This window comes from Arachis stenosperma, chromosome 4 (assembly GCF_014773155.1).
Source record: "Arachis stenosperma cultivar V10309 chromosome 4, arast.V10309.gnm1.PFL2, whole genome shotgun sequence".
NCBI lineage: Eukaryota > Viridiplantae > Streptophyta > Magnoliopsida > Fabales > Fabaceae > Arachis > Arachis stenosperma.
Window position 1 is genome coordinate 68,949,754 of NC_080380.1, and position 20,681 is coordinate 68,970,434.

General features: G+C 39.9%; 1 non-coding gene across 1 annotated transcript; it reads left to right on the forward strand.

Annotated features, from left to right (window-relative positions):
* The first annotated feature begins 9,682 nt into the window (after positions 1–9,682).
* Positions 9,683–9,790, forward strand: LOC130978605 (small nucleolar RNA R71). The gene has a single exon (XR_009086227.1). It is a non-coding gene; the product is annotated as a small nucleolar RNA R71 (small nucleolar RNA).
* Positions 9,791–20,681: the final 10,891 nt, after the last annotated feature.

Consider the following 20,681-nt stretch of genomic DNA (forward strand, 5'->3'; position numbering starts at 1 on the left):
GGCATTTCACGTTATCGTCGCCATTGATTTGTCGTTGCCGAAGCTTCCCGTGATGCCATCCACTTGCTGTCAGACCGTCACCACCATTGTGGTGTCGACAAGAGAGAGCTCGCGCCACACCTCCATCACTGTTGACCCATCGAAGCTAGCACGACAGAAGAGGAGGAAGGGATGCGGTCTTATGTCGTCGCTGTCGCGCCTCCCTGCCGCAGCCGTAGAGACCTCCCCCGCTGTTGGAATCGCGAACTGAGGAGGAAGGAGGAGCTGATTCTGTTGCGGTTGCCGCCACTAGTAATAAGAGGAGAAGGAAGCTTGTGACAGGGAACATGAAAGGGACCCGTTGCTACCGTCGTCAGCCGTCGCAGTTGTTGAAGCCACCAATGTCGCCGCTGTTGTCATCAGAAAACCACTGTTGGAGTCGGCGTGCCATTTTCGCCGCTGTGGATTTGCTCTGCCGCCGAATCGAGCTAAGGAAGAAAAGACAAAACGCGATGGGAGAGGGAGGGGGACCGCTTCCGCCGTTGTCTAGGTCGCTGTGGTACAAGCCGCCGTTGATGGAGTTGTCGGGTTTAGTGATTTCTGTGAGTTTTGACGTTGAGGTAGGGGATTAATTTTAAAATTAATCGTTTTAATTTATGAATGCCAATAAATTTTAGTGAGTAATTGCAAATAATTTATAATATTTTGTGTGATTAATTGATAGAAATAAACTTGGTTTGAGGTTGTGAAATTTGGATTAAGTTTGGTATTGAGATGATGTTCTAGTGTTTCAATTAGTTTATTGAGTTTAGGTTATGGTTGTGAATGTTACTGGGTTTTGTTGTTGTGAGTGATTAATTGACAGGATTAATTTTGGTTTGAGACTGTAACTAATAATTGGTTAAATTTAGAAAGTACCCACGAATTTTGAATGATCATTGGTCTCGAAAAAACCTATAAATTGTTATTTGTTTTATATGCGGGAAAAACCCATGAATTAATAATCATTTTTTACGGAAATAACCCACGAACTGTTGTGTATTGATCTCGGAGGAACCCACGAACTGAGGAGCTCTATTTTCTTGTGTTGATCTTAGGAATGTGATAAACCACTATTTTATGGTTTATATTGTATTTAATTGAGTGGTTTTATCAAGCTTTTCACCCACTTATTCATAGGATTTGCATGATTTTACAATTCCTTCCTAGTTTAGTTCTATGATTGAAAACATGCTTTTTTGGTCTTAATTTAGCTAATCTTAATCCTCTCTTATTATCATTCGATGCCTTGATCTGTGTGTTAAGTGTTTCAGGCTTCATAGGGCAGGAATGGCTTAGAAAATGAAGAAGAAGCGTGCAAAAATGGAAGGAACACAAGGAATTGAGGAGATGATCATCGAGAAGTCACGCGGTCGCATGGCTCACGCGACCGCGCGAAATGGAAAAAATCAGAGTGACGCGTTCGCGTGCCTGACGCGACCGCGCGGATTGGAAGCTGCACAAACGACGCGAATGCGTGGATGATGCGGACGCGTGACGTGCGTGATCTGCAGAATTACAAAAGTCGCTGGCAGAGATTCTGGGCAGTATTTCAACCCAGTTTTCGGCCCAGAAACATAGATTAAAGTCAGGAAACATGCAGAGACTCAAGGGGGGGACTAAAATTCAATCATTACTCACAATTTTAGGTTTTAGATGTAGTTTTTAGAGAGAGAGGTTCTCTCCTATCTCTTAGGATTAGGATTAGGATTGTTTCTTCATACCAGGTTCAATAATTTATGTTTCTCTTCTATTTTTGTTTACTCTGAAGCTTTTATTTGTGTTTGATTTATGTTGCCCAATTGGCTTATGAATATTGTCCATGCTAGAATTGACATCTTCATTCAATATAATTTGAGGTATTCCGGATATTTATGATTTCAATTTAGCTTTTTATAGTCTTGGCTTTAATTGATTAATTGGTAACTCTTGAGTTGTCAAACTCATTGTCGACTGAAAATTGGAATTCTTCAAGAATTAACTCGAGTTCCACTAACTCTAGCCTTTTCCCAAGGAAAGACTAGGACCTGAGGAACCAAACTTATTCCATCCACTTGACTTACCTTCATAGTTAGAGGTTAACTTAGTGGGAGAAAAATCCAATTCTCATCACAATTGATAAGGATAACTGGGATAGGACTTCTAGTTTTCATACCTTGCCAAGAGTTTTATTAGTTATTAATTTATTAATTCTTGCAATCTATTTCTCTTGCTTAAAACCTTTTTCAAACCCAAACACTGTTTTTTCCATAACCAATAATAAATCATACTTCCCTGCAATTCCTTGAGAAGACGACCTGAGGTTTGAATACTTCGGTTTATAAATTTATTGGGTTTTGTTACTTATGACAACCAAAACGTTTATATGAAGGGATTTTCTGTTGGTTTAGAATCTATACTCACAACGCGACTATACTTTTACAAAATTCTTTACTAACAAAAATCCTAACGTCAAAATGGCGCCGTTGCTGGGGAGTTGCAAACGTGTGCCTTATTATTGGTTATTGTAAATATTTTTCAAAATTTTTTTTTAGATTTTAAAATTTTTATCTTATCTTATCTTATTTTTCAAAATTCAAATCTTTTTTCAAAAAATTATATCTTTTTCAAAATCTTATCTTATCCTTTTTCAAAAATAATATCTTTTTCAAAATATTCTCTTTTTGTTAGTTTTTGTTTTTATTTTCTCCTACTACTATGAACTCTCACCCCTTTGGCTATTGAGTCTGGTTACAACTATGTTGCAGGAAGAGAAAGATATAACAGGAATATGCATCAAGGTCAAAGCAATCAAAGATGGACGGAGCCAAGAGGATCTGATCAATCCTTTAGGCGACAACACCCTCCAAGATATCATGGATGAAGACCATTCTATAATGCATACCAAGATGATAGGTATGGTGGATCCCCTTGTAGTTACCAACAAGCCCCATCATATGCCAATGAACCACCTCCTCAACATAGCTTTAAACCACCACACTCACAAGCCCCTTTCCACCATTCACCTCCATATGACCCCAATCCTTATTCACCACACCAACCACCATATGAACCATACCCAGAACCACCACCTCAATATACACCATCTCCATATCCATCAATCCAAGAGCACTATGATCCTACTTATGATAGTCGAGCGCAACAAAAATCAAAGGATCGTGTCAAGAAAACAGTGGATCAATTTCATGCAACCCTTCATCAATTGGAGCAAGTGATAAATCAATTAGCTTCCCAACGTTCGGACATTCAAGGAACCCCATGGCTTCATGTGGAGAATCTACTAAAGAACGTGGTATTTAGGAGAAGTTAGGCACTCCAGTGGATAGTGAGCAGCACGATTTAGTATTGGAACAAGTGGAGGAAGTCGAAATTATTGAAGAAGAAGAGAAGGCAGTGGTTGAAGACTTAGGAGATGCTGAACCTCCATGGGAAAGTCAAGTTATAGAGCCTCCTTCAAAGACATTTGAAACTGATGTTGAGGAGGGTGTACAACCTCCAAAGCATATTGGTCGGCGAAATTGTGAACTATACTTTTTCACAACTCTCATAATCCCTGGTAATGGCTCCAAAAACTTGGTGCGCTTAATACCATGGCATTACACAACTTCGCACAACTAACCAGCAAGTGCACTGGGTCGTCCAAGTAATAAAACCTTACGTGAGTAAGGGTCGATCCCACGGAGATTGTTAGTATTGAAGCAAGCTATGGTCATCTTGTAAATCTTAGTCAGGCAAACTCAGATATATATGGTGATGAACGAAAATAACATAGAAGATAAAGATAGTGATACTTATGTATATCATTGGTGTATGAGCTTCAGACAAGTGTATGAAGATGCCTTCCCTTCCGTCTCTCTGCTTTCCTACAGCCTTCATCCAATCCTTTCTTACTCCTTTCCATGGCAAGCTCGTATAGGGTCTCACTGTTGTCAGCAGCTACCTCCCATCCTCTCAGTGAAAGCGATTGCATATGTCCTGTCACGGCATAGCGGAATTCATCTGTCGGTTCTCAATCAGGCGCGGAATAGAATCCAGTGATTCTTTTGCGTTATCACTAACGCCCCCGCCCTCAGGGTTTGAAGCACGTCACAGTCATTCAGTCATTGAATCCTACTCAGAACACCACAGACAAGGTTAGACCTTCCGGATTCTCTTGAATGCTGCCATCAGGTCCTGCCTATACCACGAAGACTCCGAAGAATCCAAGAGATATTCACTAAGCCTCGAATGCTTGTAGAACAAGAATGGTTGTCAGTCACCTTGTTCATAGGTGAGAGTGGTGATGGGCGTCAATCATCACCATCATCATGTTGAAGAACAAGTGATATCTTGGTAAAAGAACAAGCGGAATTGAATGGAAGAACAATAGTAATTGCATTAATACTCGAGGTACAGCAGAGCTCCACACCCTTAATCTATGGTGTGTAGAAACTCCACCGTTGAAAATACATAAGAACAGGGTCTAGGCATGGCCGAATGGCCAGCCTCCCAAAGATCTAAGATAGCATAAAACAAAGATAGCTACCAAAGTCTCGATAGCTACCAAAGTCTCGATACAAATACAATAGTAAAAGGTCCTACTTATAGATAACTAGTAGCCTAGGTGTACAAAGATGAGTAAATGACATAAAAATCCACTTCCGGGCCCACTTGGTGTGTGCTTGGGCTGAGCAATCAAGGAAATTCGTGTAGAGAACTTTTCTGGAGTTAAACGCCAGCTCCCATGCCAGTTTGGGCGTTTAACTCCAACTTTTATTCCTGTTCCGGCGTTTAACGCTGGAATTCCTGAGGCCGGATTGCTTTGCGGGTTTGGGCCATCAAATCTTGGACAAAGTATGGACTATTATATTGCTGGAAAGCCCTGGATGTCTACTTTCCAACGCCGTTGAGAGCGCGCCAATTGGGCTTCTGTAGCTCCAGAAAATCCACTTCGAGTGCAGGGAGGTCAGAATCCAACAGCATCTGCAGTCCTTTTTGGTCTCTGAATCAGATTTTTGCTCAGGTCCCTCAATTTCAGCCAGAAAATACCTGAAATCACAGAAAAACACACAAACTCATAGTAAAGTCCAGAAAAGTGAATTTTAAATAAAAACTAATAAAAATGTACTAAAATCTAACTAAAAGATATCAAAAACATACTAAAAACAATGCCAAAAAGTATACAAATTATCCGCTCATCACAACACCAAACTTAAATTGTTGCTTGTCCTCAAGCAACTGAAAATCAAATAAGATCAAAAGAAGAGAATATGCAATGAATTCCAAAAACATCTGTGAAGATCAGTATTAACTAGATGAGCGGGGCTTTTAACCTTCTGTCTCTGAACAGTTTTGGCATCTCAATCTATCCCTTGAAATTCAGAATGGTTGGCTTCTTTAGGAACTCAGAGTCCAGATAGTGTTAATGATTCTCCTAGTAAAGTATGATGATTCTTGAACATAGCTATTTATTGAGTCTTGGCTGTGGCCCAAAGCACTCTGTCTTCCAGTATTACCACCGGATACATACATGCCACAGACACATGATTGGGTGAACCTTTTCAGATTGTGACTCAGCTTTGCTAAAGTCCCCAATTAGAGGTGTCCAGGGTTCTTAAGCACACTCTTATTTGCCTTGGATCACAACTTTATTTCTTTTCTTTTTCTTTCTTTTTTTTTTTTCGATTTTTTTTTTTTTTTTTGAATAGCTTTTTCTTGCTTCAAGAATCATTTTATTGATTTTTCAGATCCTCAGTAACATGTCTCCTTTTTCATCATTCTTTCAAGAGCCAACATTCATGAACCACAAATTCAAGATACATATGCACTGTTTACACATACATTCAGAGAACAAAAATATTGCCACCACATCAAAATAATTAAACTATTATAAAATTCAAAATTCATGCAATTCTTCCTTTTTCAATTAAGCACATTTTTATTCAAGAAAGGTGATGGATTCATAGGACATTCATAACTTTAAGGCATAGACACTAAGACACTAATGATCATAAGACACAAGCATGGATAACATAAAGCACTAAAAATTTCGAAAAACAAGGGAATAAAGAACAAGGAAATCAAGGAATGGGTCCACCTTAGTGATGGCGGCTCTTCCTTGCTTTTGAAGGTCCTATGGAGTGCTTGAGCTCCTCAATGTCTCTTCCTTGTCTTTGTTGCTCCTCCCTCATGATTCTTTGATCTTCTCTAATTTCATGGAGGAGAATGGAGTGTTCTTGATGCTCCACCCTTAGTTGTCCCATGTTGGAACTTAATTCTCCTAGGGAGGTGTTTAGTTGCTCCCAATAGTTTTGTGGAGGAAAGTTCATCCCTTGAGGAATCTCAGGGATTTCTTGATGAGAGGGGTCTCTTGTGTATTCCATCCTTTTCTTGGTGATGGGCTTGTCCTCATCAATGGGGATATCTCCTTCTATGTCAACTCCAACTCATTAACTTCTATTTCTTCTCCAATCATGATGCTATGGATCATGATGGCCCGGTCTATGGTAACTTCGGACCGGTTGCTAGTGGGAATGATTGAGCGTTGTATGAACTCTAACCATCCTCTAGCCACGGGCTTGAGGTCATGCCTTCTCAATTGGACCGGCTTTCCTCTTGAATCTTGCTTCCATTGTGCGCCCTCTTCACATATGACTGTGAGGACTTGGTCCAACCTTTGATCAAAGTTGACCCTTCTAGTGTAAGGATGCTCATCTCCTTGCATCATAGGCAAGTTGAACGCCACCCTCACACTCTCCGGACTAAAATCCAAGTATTTCCCCTGAACCATAGTAAGATAATTCTTTGGATTCGGGTTCACACTTTGGTCATGGTTCTTTGTGATCCATGCATTGGCATAGAACTCTTGAACCATCAAGATTCCAACTTGTTGAATGGGGTTGGTGAGAACTTCCCAACCTCTTCTTTGGATCTCATGGCGGATCTCCGGATATTCACCCTTTTTGAGTAAAAAGGGGACTTCGGGGATCACCTTCTTCAAGGCCACAACTTCATAGAAGTGGTCTTGATGCACCCTTGAGAGGAATCTATCCATCTCCCATGACTCGGAGGTGGAAGCTTTTGCTTTCCCTTTCCTCTTTTAGAGGTTTCTCCGGCCTTTGGTGCCATAATGGTTATGGAAAAACGAAAAAGCAACGCTTTTACCACACCAAACTTAAAATGTTTGCTCGTCCTCGAGCAAAAGAAGAAAGAAAGGAGTAGAAGAAGAAGAAATGAGGAAGAGGGGGAGGGTAGTGTGTTCGGCCAAAGGGGGAAGAAGTGGTCTTTAGGTTGTGTGAAAATGAAGGGTTGAAGAAGGGTATTTAAAGGAGAGAGGGGGGTAAAGGTTCGGCCATTTGAGGGTGGGTTTGGGAGGGAAAGTGGTTTGAATTTGAAGGGTGAGGTTGGTGGGATTTTATGAAGGATGGATGTGAGTGGTGAAGAGAAAGATGGGATTTGATAGGTGAAGGGTTTTTGGGGAAGAGGTGTTGAGGTGATTGGTGAATGGGGGAAGAAGAGAGAGAGTGATGGTAGGGTCCTGTGGGGTCCACAGATCCTGTAGTGTCAAGGAAAAGTCATCCCTGCACCAAAAGTTGCTCAAAATCACGTTTTGAGCCATTTCTGGCGTTAAACGCCGGGCTGGTGCCCATTCCTGGCGTTTAACGCCAGGTTGTTGCCCTTTACTGGCGTTTAACGCCAGTCTGGTGCCCTTTTCTGGCGTTAAACGCCCAGAAAGGTGCCAGACTGGGCGTTAAACGCCCAACTGCTAGGCTGACTGGCGTTTGAACGCCAGCAGCATCTTCCTCCAGGGTGTGCTGTTTTTCTTCCTGTTTTTCATTTTGTTTTGCTTTTTTCATTGTTTTTGTGACTTCTTATGATCATCAACCTACAAAAAAAGATAAAATAACAAAAGAAAATAATTAATTATAAAACATTGGGTTGCCTCCCAACAAGCGCTTCTTTAGTGTCATTAGCTTGACAGAGGACTCCCATGGAGCCTCAGAAACACTCAGAACCGTGTTGAAACCTCCCAACACCAAACTTAGAGTTTGAATGTGGGTTTCAACACCAAACTTAGAGTTTGGTTGTGGCCTCCCAACACCAAACTTAGAGTTTGACTGTGGGGGCTCTGTTTGGCTCTGTTTTGAGAGAAGCTCTTCATGCTTCCTCTCCATGATGATAGAGGGATATCCTTGGGCCTTAAACACCATGGATTCTTCATTCACTTGAATGATCAACTCTCCTCTATCAACATCAATCACAGCCTTTGCTGTGGCTAGGAATGGTCTGCCAAGGATGATGGATACATCCATGCACTTCCCAGTCTCTAGGACTATGAAATCAGTAGGAATGTAATGGTCTTCAATCTTCACCAAAACATTCTCTATAAGTCCATGAGCTTGTTTTCTTGAATTGTCTGCCATCTCTAATGAGATTCTTGCAGCTTGCACCTCAAGGATCCCTAATTTCTCCATTACAGAGAGGGGCATGAGGTTTACACTTGACCCTAAGTCACACAAGGCCTTCTTGAAGGTCATGGTGCCTATGGTACAAGGTATAGAAAACTTCCCAGGATCCTGCCTCTTTTGAGGTAGTTTCTGCCTAGACAAGTCATCCAGTTCTTTGGTGAGCAAGGGAGGTTCATCCTCCCAAGTCTCATTTCCAAATAACTTGTCATTTAGTTTCATGATTGCTCCAAGGTATTTAGCAACTTGCTCTTCAGTAACATACTCATCCTCTTCAGAGGAAGAATACTCATCAGAGCTCATGAATGGCAGAAGTAAGTCCAATGGAATCTCTATGGTCTCGTTTTGAGCCTCAGATTCCCATGGTTCCTCATTGGGGAACTCACTGGAGGCCAGTGCACGCCCATTGAGGTCTTCCTCAGTGGCGTTCACTGCCTCTCCTTCCTCCCAGAATTCGGCCATGTCTATGGCTTTGCACTCTCCTTTTGGATTTTCTTCTGTATTACTTGGGAGAGTGCTAGGAGGGAGTTCAGTAACTTTCTTGCTCAGCTGACCCACTTGTCCTTCCAAATTTCTGATGGAGGACCTTGTTTCATTCATGAAACTTTGAGTGGTCTTTATTAGATCAGAGACCATTGTTGCTAAGTCAGAAGTATTCTGCTTAGAACTCTCTGTCTGTTGCTGAGAAGATGATGGAAAAGGCTTGCCATTGCTAAACCTGTTTCTTCCACCATTATTGTTATTGAAACCTTGTTGAGGTCTCTCTTGATTCTTCCATGAGAGATTTGGGTGATTTCTCCATGAAGAATTATAGGTGTTTCCATAGGGTTCTCCTAGGTAATTCACCTCTTCCATGGAAGGGTTCTCAGGATCATAAGCTTCTTCCTTAGATGAAGCATCCTTAGTACTGTTTGGTGCATTTTGCATTCCAGACAGACTTTGAGAAATCAAATTGACTTGTTGAGTCATATCTTATTCTGAGCCAGTATGGCATTCAGAGCATCAATCTCAAGAACTCCTTTCTTCTGACTAGTCCCATTGTTCACAGGATTTCTTTCAGAAGTGTACATGAATTGGTTATTTGCAACCATTTCAATCAGTTCTTGAGCTTCAGTAGGCGTCTTCTTCAGATGAAGAGATCCTCCTGCAGAGCTATCCAAGGACATCTTAGATAGTTCAGAGAGACCATCATAGAAAATACCTATGATGCTCCATTCAGAAAGCATGTCAGAAGGACATTTTCTGATTAATTGTTTGTATCTTTCCCAAGCTTCATAGAGGGATTCTCCATCCTTTTGTCTAAAGGTTTGGACTTCCACTCTAAGCTTACTCCATCTTTGTGGTGGAAAGAATTTTGCCAAGAAGGCATTGACTAGCTTTTCCCATGAGTCCAGGCTTTCTTTAGGTTGAGAGTCCAACCATATTCTAGCTCTGTCTCTTACAGCAAAAGGGAATAGCATCAGTCTATAGACTTCAGGGTTAACCCCATTAGTCTTGACTGTGTCACAGATTTGCAAGAATTCAGCTAAAAACTGATGAGGATCTTCCATTGGAAGTCCATGGAACTTGCAATTCTGTTGCATTAGAGAAACTAATTGAGGCTTAAGCTCAAAGTTGTTTGCTCCAATGGCGGGGATAGAGATGCTTCTCCCATAAAAATCAGGAGTAGGTGCAGTAAAGTCACCCAGCACCTCCCTTGCATTGTTTGCATTGTTGTTGTTTTCTGCTGCCATGTTTTCTTCCTTGAAGAATTCGGTCAGGTCCTCTAAAGAGAGTTGTGCTTTGGCTTCTCTTAGCTTTCTCTTCAGAGTCCTTTCGGGTTCAGGATCAGCTTCAACAAGAATGCCTTTGTCCTTGCTCCTGCTCATATGAAAGAGAAGGGAACAAGAAAATGTGGTATCCTCTATGTCACAGTATAGAGATTCCTTTAAGTGTCAGAGGAAAAGAGAAATAGAAAGAAGAAGGAGAAGATAAATTCGAACTTTAGTTAGATAAGGTTCGAATTGTGCATTGAGAAGGAGTGGCACTCCATAAATAGAAGGATGTGAGAAGGAGGGAAGAAGATTTTCGAAAATTAATTAAAATACTTTGAAAACATTTTTGAAAAACATCAATTGATTTTCGAAAATCAAAGTGGAAAAGAAACCAAGTGATTTTTGAAAAAGATTTTGAAATTAGAAATTAAAAAGATTTGATTGAAAACTGTTTTGAAAAAGATGTGGTTAAAAAGATTTAATTGAAAAGTTATGAGTTTAAAAAAAAAAATGTGATTGAGAAGATATGATTTGAAAACATTTTTAAAAGATATGATTTGAAAACCATTTGAAAAGATATGATTTTAAAAAATGAATGACTTGCTTAACAAGAAAAGATATGATTTGAAACATTCAAACCTTTCTCAACAGAAAAGGTAACAATCTTGTGATGTTCAATCAAATCATTAATTGTTAGTAAGTATCTTTTAAAAAGGAAAGAAATTGATTTTGAAAACATTTGATTGAAAAGATTTGATTTGAAAAAGATTTGATTTTGAAAAACTAAAAAAAAAAAATTTGATTTTGAAAACAAAATCTTTCCCCTGCACCATCCTGGCGTTAAACGCCCAGAATGGTATACATTCTGGCGTTTAACGCCCAAAATGCACCCTTTTTGGGCGTTAAACGCCCAACCAGGTACCCTGGCTGGCGTTTAAACGCCAGTCTGCCTTCTTCACTGGGCATTTTTGAATGCTCAGCTTTTTCTGTATAATTCCTCTGCAGCATGTTTTGAATCTTCAATTCTTTGTATCATTGACTTGAAAGGACACAAATTAAAAATATTTTTGGATTTTTTTGATAATCAAAATGCAAAAGGAATCAATTAACAATGCATGCAAGACACCAAACTTAGCAGTTTGTGTACTACTGACACTAACAACATGAAAATGCATATGAGACACACAAAATACTTCAAGTCAATAGAATTCAAAGATCAAAACAAAGAAATATATGCATGGATTCGAAAAATATAACAAAAACATGCATTTGACACTAAACTTAAGATGAGACTCTAGACTCAAACAAGAAATATTTTTGGGATTTTATGGTTTTGCAAATTTTTTTGTATTTTTCGAAAATTAAGTGAAAAAAAAGTATCAAAATTCTTAATGAGAATTCCAGGAATCAGTGCAATGCTAGTCTAAGGCTCCGGTCCAGGAATTAGACATGGCTTCACAGCCAGCCAAGCTTTCAAAGAAAGCTTCGGTCCAAAACACTAGACATGACCAAGGTCAGCCAAGCCTTAGCAAATCACTGCTCCAACAGCAAGATTGATACGAAATCAACAAGCTCTTGTGGTGATAAGTTGAAACCTCGGTCCAATCAGATTAGACATGGCTTCTCAGCCAGCCAGATTTCAACAAATCATCATGAAACTCTAGAATTCACCTTCAAGAATTTCGAAAAAAATACCTAATCTAAGCAACAAGATGAACCGTCAGTTGTCCAGCCTAAACAATCCCGGGCAATAACACCAAAAATTTGATGTTGTTGCCGGATCTTGGCTCTGATGTTACCAAAAGCTTGCTCAAAACATGAACAATCCCCGGCAACGGCGCCAAAAACTTGGTCGGCGAAATTGTGAACTATACTTTTTCACAACTCTCATAATCCCTGGTAATGGCTCCAAAAACTTGGTGCGCTTAATACCATGGCATTACACAACTTCGCACAACTAACCAGCAAGTGCACTGGGTCGTCCAAGTAATAAAACCTTACGTGAGTAAGGGTCGATCCCACGGAGATTGTTAGTATTGAAGCAAGCTATGGTCATCTTGTAAATCTTAGTCAGGCAAACTCAGATATATATGGTGATGAACGAAAATAACATAGAAGATAAAGATAGTGATACTTATGTATATCATTGGTGTATGAGCTTCAGACAAGTGTATGAAGATGCCTTCCCTTCCGTCTCTCTGCTTTCCTACAGCCTTCATCCAATCCTTTCTTACTCCTTTCCATGGCAAGCTCGTATAGGGTCTCACTGTTGTCAGCAGCTACCTCCCATCCTCTCAGTGAAAGCGATTGCATATGTCCTGTCACGGCATAGCGGAATTCATCTGTCGGTTCTCAATCAGGCGCGGAATAGAATCCAGTGATTCTTTTGCGTTATCACTAACGCCCCCGCCCTCAGGGTTTGAAGCACGTCACAGTCATTCAGTCATTGAATCCTACTCAGAACACCACAGACAAGGTTAGACCTTCCGGATTCTCTTGAATGCTGCCATCAGGTCCTGCCTATACCACGAAGACTCCGAAGAATCCAAGAGATATTCACTAAGCCTCGAATGCTTGTAGAACAAGAATGGTTGTCAGTCACCTTGTTCATAGGTGAGAGTGGTGATGGGCGTCAATCATCACCATCATCATGTTGAAGAACAAGTGATATCTTGGTAAAAGAACAAGCGGAATTGAATGGAAGAACAATAGTAATTGCATTAATACTCGAGGTACAGCAGAGCTCCACACCCTTAATCTATGGTGTGTAGAAACTCCACCGTTGAAAATACATAAGAACAGGGTCTAGGCATGGCCGAATGGCCAGCCTCCCAAAGATCTAAGATAGCATAAAACAAAGATAGCTACCAAAGTCTCGATAGCTACCAAAGTCTCGATACAAATACAATAGTAAAAGGTCCTACTTATAGATAACTAGTAGCCTAGGTGTACAAAGATGAGTAAATGACATAAAAATCCACTTCCGGGCCCACTTGGTGTGTGCTTGGGCTGAGCAATCAAGGAAATTCGTGTAGAGAACTTTTCTGGAGTTAAACGCCAGCTCCCATGCCAGTTTGGGCGTTTAACTCCAACTTTTATTCCTGTTCCGGCGTTTAACGCTGGAATTCCTGAGGCCGGATTGCTTTGCGGGTTTGGGCCATCAAATCTTGGACAAAGTATGGACTATTATATATTGCTGGAAAGCCCTGGATGTCTACTTTCCAACGCCGTTGAGAGCGCGCCAATTGGGCTTCTGTAGCTCCAGAAAATCCACTTCGAGTGCAGGGAGGTCAGAATCCAACAGCATCTGCAGTCCTTTTTGGTCTCTGAATCAGATTTTTGCTCAGGTCCCTCAATTTCAGCCAGAAAATACCTGAAATCACAGAAAAACACACAAACTCATAGTAAAGTCCAGAAAAGTGAATTTTAAATAAAAACTAATAAAAATGTACTAAAATCTAACTAAAAGATATCAAAAACATACTAAAAACAATGCCAAAAAGTATACAAATTATCCGCTCATCACATATCATGGTTGAAGACTTTGAAGGAGACGATCAAGAGATGGATTCAATCATTAATGAATTCTTATCTACATTTGAATCCTCCCCCATTGGACTTGACATGGAGATTAAAGAAGAAGAAGCACAACCTCCCATGCCCTTGGTGAACAATGAAGAAGACATTGAATCATAAGAAAGCTTCCAAGAGAAAGAGGTTGAAATTGAAGAAGCTTGCAAAGAGGTGGAAAATGTCAAAGAAGAGCACAATGGAGTAGAGCCCACACGTTCATTAGAAACCCCTCCCCCTAAGTTGCCATCATCCTTCACAACATTCAAGTGGGTAAAATTCATATCCCTTAGCTTTCTAATTCCACTTGAATATGGGTTACTGGAGGCGGATGATGAACTTAGAGCTCTTTGTGACATTAAGAGTAAGAGGAAGATGATCAGTGGTAAGAATTGTCCTGCAAGGTTCATTATGGTTGGAAGCTTTAAGTTTAAACGCAAGGGTTGGTATAAAGCTCAATTGAATGGGTCTAAGATGTTGTTTGGCCGCTTCAGTGAAAATTCAGACTGCTTGCCACCCGGATGGAATCATGATGATCAACAAGAAGATGGGTGCACAAGCAAGGTTTGGGATCCCGGAGGATATTGGATGTACAAACATTGGTGGGGATTCCTGGATCAATATAAGCACAAGCCACCATAACAGGGAGCTCACCAAATGTCCAACTTAAGGACTTTAACTAAAAGTGCTGGGTGGGAGATAACCCACCATGGTATGATCACTCTTTTTTCAATTCAGTTTTGCTTTGTTTTTGAATTTTGTTTGAACTTGAAATTTTTGCATGACATTCATTGCATTTTGCATTCTGCATACTGCATCAAAAAAAAAAAAAAACACACGCGATGCGACAGCGTCGCTGACGCGTCCGCGTCATATGTGCATTGGGAAGAAAAGAAAAGTGAACAGAGAGTCACACAAAATCGTGGCTGGAGGCGTGCCTTTGGCACAAATTGGTCCACGTGACCGCGTCGCTGACGCGTCCGCGTCATGTGGGAAAACCGCTTCCCATGCGTCCGCGTCACCCACGCGAACGCGTGCCTCAAAATCGACATAAAAAGGGTGTATGGCCGAAAGTTGAGCTGGAATTGGGCTGGACTCGTACTAGAAGCACAAGCCCTACCACGCGAACGCGTGCCCCATGCGTACGCGTCATTTTTCAAAATAGGCCATCCACGCAATCGCATCCCCCACGCGACCGCGTCACCCAGATTTTTGGCAACATGCATTTAAACAGAGAGTTGTGCGAACGCGAGGCTGCACTCGCGCCACTAGCACATATCGAGTCAAGCGTCCGCGTGCCACACACGTTAGCGTCACTTCATCAAAGCACGACCCACGCGACTGTGTGCCCCATGCGCTCGCGTCGCCTGCGTCGCACAGCTTATCCAAATCGGCCAAATATCTTATCTTTTCTTTCCCAAATCTAAATCTTTTCTTTCCCTTCTTATTTCTTTCTTCCTTCCTTTCTTTTTCTTTCTTTTTTCTTTTAATTGGTGTTGGAAATTTATTTGGGTAATTATTTTGCTTGTGGGTTGTTAAGAAATTGTTTGACAATTATATATCATTTTTTAAGGGTGCTTGCATGTTCAATTTAATACTTTCCATACCTTATTTAATATGCATACTTTGTGTTTGTGAAAAAAGCCCGTATGGCATTGTGAATTCTTAATTATTCTACCCTTCTACTCTAATGCCTGTTTTTCACAAAACCCTTTTCAATATTTTATTAATTAATTATAATTGTCAATACAAACGTTATTATTAGTTTCTCACGACTAATAATACATTAAGGCTTTTAATGCTTGATTTACGCTACTCATGCCTTTGCCAGCATGCTAATAAACATCTTGCATTTAATTGCCTCAATTTATCATGCTATGCTTCCATTGAGGTCCTAATTTCATGGAATCGCAACCATGTGTTAACGACATTCTTCTTTATTTTGGCATGATTCTTACTAGTACTGCCCTCTCCCTTGCTCTATCCCTTTGACTTTATGTCCCTTTCTCTTCTCCCTTTTTTAGGCTAGCAACCAGGAAGAGTAAAGAGAAAGACTCTACAACGAGCACCGGCTGAGGAACCACAACCCCCGTCACCTGCACATCTTTGCATGCACCGAGGACGGTGCAATTTTTAAGTGTGGGGAGGTCGATACCGATCTCCACGGGTTAGTTAGTCCCTTCTCAACACTAATTTTTGTTTTTCATTATTGCATTTGCATGTTTGATTGCATGTCTGTTTTATTTTGTGCATATTTTACCACTTGGTTGAAGTAACATTTTCTTTTTCAAGAAAATTTTTATAGCATTTCACTAATTTGAATTAAACTTTTTGAAAAACTTTTTTGGAGAAATATTATATTGGAACATGGTTTAGAGCTCGAACACACAAAACCAGTGAGATTTTGAACCTATTTGATTGGTTGCATTTTATCAACCAATATATTTTATTTTTGTGTGTTATTCTCTCTAAAATTGTAATCTTTGTCTTGCTTAATTCTATATTTTCACTGTTTGATGTATGCATGCACTTATATGATTGAGGCCTTGTTTCACTAAGCTTACATACCCATATGGCCTTACCCTTCCATTATCCTTTGCAAACCAATTTGAGCCTATTTTACCCATTTGTTCCTTACTTTAACTCATTACTAACTCTAAGCAGAAAACAATAATGTCCTTAATTTGAATCCTTGATTAGCTCAGACTAGTAAACGTGCTCATGATTTAAGTGTGGGAAAGTCGGATTTGAAAATATTTGGTTTGAGTAATTGGATGTTGTATATTTTAGTGAAAATGTGCAAAATAATAGTTGAGCACATATTATTACATTCAATACTTTAATCATATGCATTGAGAAGAATAAAAGAAAAAAAAGAGAAAAAAAAGTGAAAAAGAAAAGAAAAAAAGCAAATAATAAAAAGGGACAAAATGCCCCAAAGTAAGTGTTGGTATCAATGCATATGTACTAAACTCAAATTTAGGATGCATGAATATATGGAAAACACAGTTAATGGGAAGTTAGATTTTGTATTTTAATTAAATGGATTGTCTTAAGTTAGGTGGAAAGTTTATGTTAATTAAGGATTCAGATTTTAGTCCACTAGGCCAAATACAATCCTACCTTGACCCTAACCCCATTACAACCCTTAAAAGACCTCTTGATTTGTGTATTGGTGCATTAAATTTTTGTTGATTGTTAGATGAAGAGCAAGCTATAGAAAGCAAGATTAGTAGAGAATTGAAAGAATTAACCCTAGACACTTGAGAGTTAGAATGATATACACTACCAGTAAGGGTTCAGCGCTTAATTCTATGTTCCCTGCTTTCATGAGCTATCTTCTTCTTGCAAGTTATTTGTATTGTATTTTGTGATTTGAATTAGTGAAATCTAGTTCATATTTATTCTTGAAGGATTTATTTACTTTTTCACCAAGTAGGTAGAATCATTTTAGCATGTAGTTGCATTCACATTCATAGGTTGCATTGCATGAGCCCTGCTTTTCCCTACTCATTTATTTTGTCTCCTTGAGCTTAGCATGAGGACATGCTAATGATTAAGTGTGGGGAGGTTGATAAACCACTATTTTATGGTTTATAATGTATTTAATTGAGTGGTTTTATCAAGCTTTTCACCCACTTATTCATAGGATTTGCATGATTTTACAATTCCTTCCTAGTTTAGTTCTATGATTGAAAACATGCTTCTTTGGTCTTAATTTAGCTAATCTTAATCCTCTCTTATTACCATTCGATGCCTTGATCTGTGTGTTAAGTGTTTCAGGCTTCATAGTGCAGGAATGACTTAGAAAATAAAGAGGAAGCATGCAAAAATGGAAGGAACACAAGGAATTGAGGAGATGATCATCGAGAAGTCATGCGGTCGCATGGCTCACGCGACCGCGCGAAATGGAAGAAATCAGAGTGACGCGTTCGCGTGCCTGACGCAACCGCATGGATTGGAAGCTGCACGAACGACGCGAATGCGTGGACGACGCCGATGCGTGACGTGCGCGATCTGCAGAATTACAAAAGTCGCTGGCAGAGATTCTGGGCCGCATTTCAACCTAGTTTTCGGTCCAGAAACACAGATTAAATTCAGAAAACATGCAGAGACTCAAGGGGGGACTAGAATTCAATCATTACTCACAATTTTAGGTTTTAGATGTAGTTTTTAGAGAGAGAGGTTCTCTCCTCTCTCTTAGGATTAGGATTAGGATTTCTATTAGGATTAGGATTGTTTCTTCATACCAGGTTCAATAATTTATGTTTCTCTTCTATTTTTGTTTACTCTGAAGCTTTTATTTGTGTTTGATTTATGTTGCCCAATTGGCTTATGAATATTGTCCATGTTAGAATTGACATCTTCATTCAATATAATTTGAGGTATTCCGGATATTTATGATTTCAATTTAGCTTTTTATATTCTTGGCTTTAATTGATTAATTCGTAACTCTTGAGTTATCAAACTCATTGTCGACTGAAAATTGGAATTCTTCAAGAATTAACTCGAGTTTCACTAACTCTAGCCTTTTCCCAAGGAAAGACTAGGACCTGAGGAACCAAACTTATTCCATCCACTTGACTTACCTTCATAGTTAGAGGTTAACTTAGTGGGAGAAAAATCCAATTCTCATCACAATTGATAAGGATAACTGGGATAGGACTTCCAGTTTTCATACTGATGAGCGGATAATTTGTACACTTTTTGGCATTATTTTTAGTATGTTTTTAGTATGATCTAGTTAGTTTTTAGTATATTTTTATTAGTTTTTAGTTAAAATTCACTTTTCTGGACTTTACTATGAGTTTGTGTGTTTTTCTGTGATTTCAGGTATTTTCTGGCTGAAATTGAGGGACCTGAGCAAAAATCTGATTCAGAGACTGAAAAGGACTGCAGATGCTGTTGGATTCTGACCTCCCTGCACTCGAAGTGGATTTTCTGGAGCTACAGAAGCCCAATTGGCGCACTCTCAACGGCGTTGGAAAGTAGACATCCTGGGCTTTCCAGCAATATATGATAGTCCATACTTTGCCCAAGATTTGATGGCCCAAACCGGCGTTCAAAGTTACCCTCAGGAATTCCAGCGTTAAACGCCGGAACTGGCACCTAAATGGGAGTTAAACGCCCAAACTGGCATAAAAGCTGGCGTTTAACTCCAAGGAGAGTCTCTACACGAAAATGCTTCATTGCTCAGCCCAAGCACACACCAAGTGGGCCCGGAAGTGGATTTTTATGTCATTTACTCATCTTTGTACACCATTAGGCTACTAGTTTTCTATAAGTAGGAACTTTTACTATTGTATTTGACATCTTTTGATCTTTGGAACCTTTTCTTTAGATCTTTTGATCACTTTGGGAGGCTGGCCATTCGGCCATGCCTAGACCTTTGTTCTTATGTATTTTCAACGGTGGAGTTTCTACACACCATAGATTAAGGTGTGGAGCTCTGCTGTACCTCGAGTATTAATGCAATTACTATTGTTCTTCTATTCAATTCCGCTTGTTCTTTGTCCAAGATATCACTTGTTCTTCAACTTGTTGAATGTGATGATCCGTGACACTCATCATCATTCTCACCCATGAGCAAAGTGACTGACAACCACTCTTGTTCTACAAGCATACGAGGCTCTAGTGAATATCTCTTGGATTCTTTAATCGGAATCTTCGTGGTATAGGCGAGAACTGATGGCGGCATTCAAGAGAATCCGGAAGGTCTAACCTTGTCTGTGGTATTCTGAGTAGGATTCAATGATTGAATGACTGTGACGTGCTTCAAACTCCTAGCAGGCGGGGCGTTTGGTGACAGACGCAAAAGAATCGATGGATTTTATTCCGGCCTGACCGAGAACCGACAGCTGATTAGCCGTGCTGTGACAGAGCATTAGGAACCTTTTCACTGAGAGGATGGGAGGTAGCCACTGACAACGGTGAAACCCTTGCATAAGCTTGCCACGGAAAGGAGTAAGAAGGATTGGATGAAGACTGTAGGAAAGCAGAGAGACGGAAGGGAAGACATCTTCATACACTTATCTGAAGCTCTCACCAATGATATACATAAGTATCTCTATCTTTATCTTTATGTTTTATTCATCATCTATACCCAATTGAGTCTGCCTGACTAAGATTTACAAGGTGACCATAGCTTGCTTCATACCAACAATCTCCGTGGGATCGACCCTTACTCGCGTAAGGTTTATTACTTGGACGACCCAGTGCACTTGCTGGTTAGTTGTGCGAAGTTATGTTTATGCCATGGTATTGAGCACCAAGTCTTTGGAGCCATTACTAGGGATTATTTGAGTTGTGAAAAGTATTGATCACAATTTCGTGCACCAAGTTTTTGGCGCCGTTGCCGGGGATTGTTTTGAGTATGGACAACTGACGGTTCATCTTGTTGCTTAGATTATGTATTTTTTTTTCGAAATTCTTGAAGATGAATTCTAGAGTTTCATGATGATTTGTTGAAATCTGGCTGGCTGAGAAGCCATGTCTAATTTCATTGGACCGAGGTTTCAACTCATCATCACAAGAGCTTGTTGATTTCTATCAATCTTGCTTTTGGAGCAGTGATTTGCTAAGGCTTGGCTGGCCTTTGGCAATGTCTAGTGTTTTGGACCGAAGCTTTCTTTGAAAGCTTGGCTGGCTGTGAAGCCATGTCTAATTCCTGGACCGGAGTCTTAGACTAACATTGCACTGATTCCTGGAATTCTCATTAAGAATTTTGATATCTTTTTCCACTTAATTTTCGAAAAACACAAAAAAAAAAAATTTAAAAAATCATAAAATCCAAAAATTTCTTGTTTGAGTCTAGTGTCTCATCTTAAGTTTGGTGTCAATTGCATGCATTCATTCATATGTCTTAAGGATCTTCAAGTAATTCTTGATGATTTTC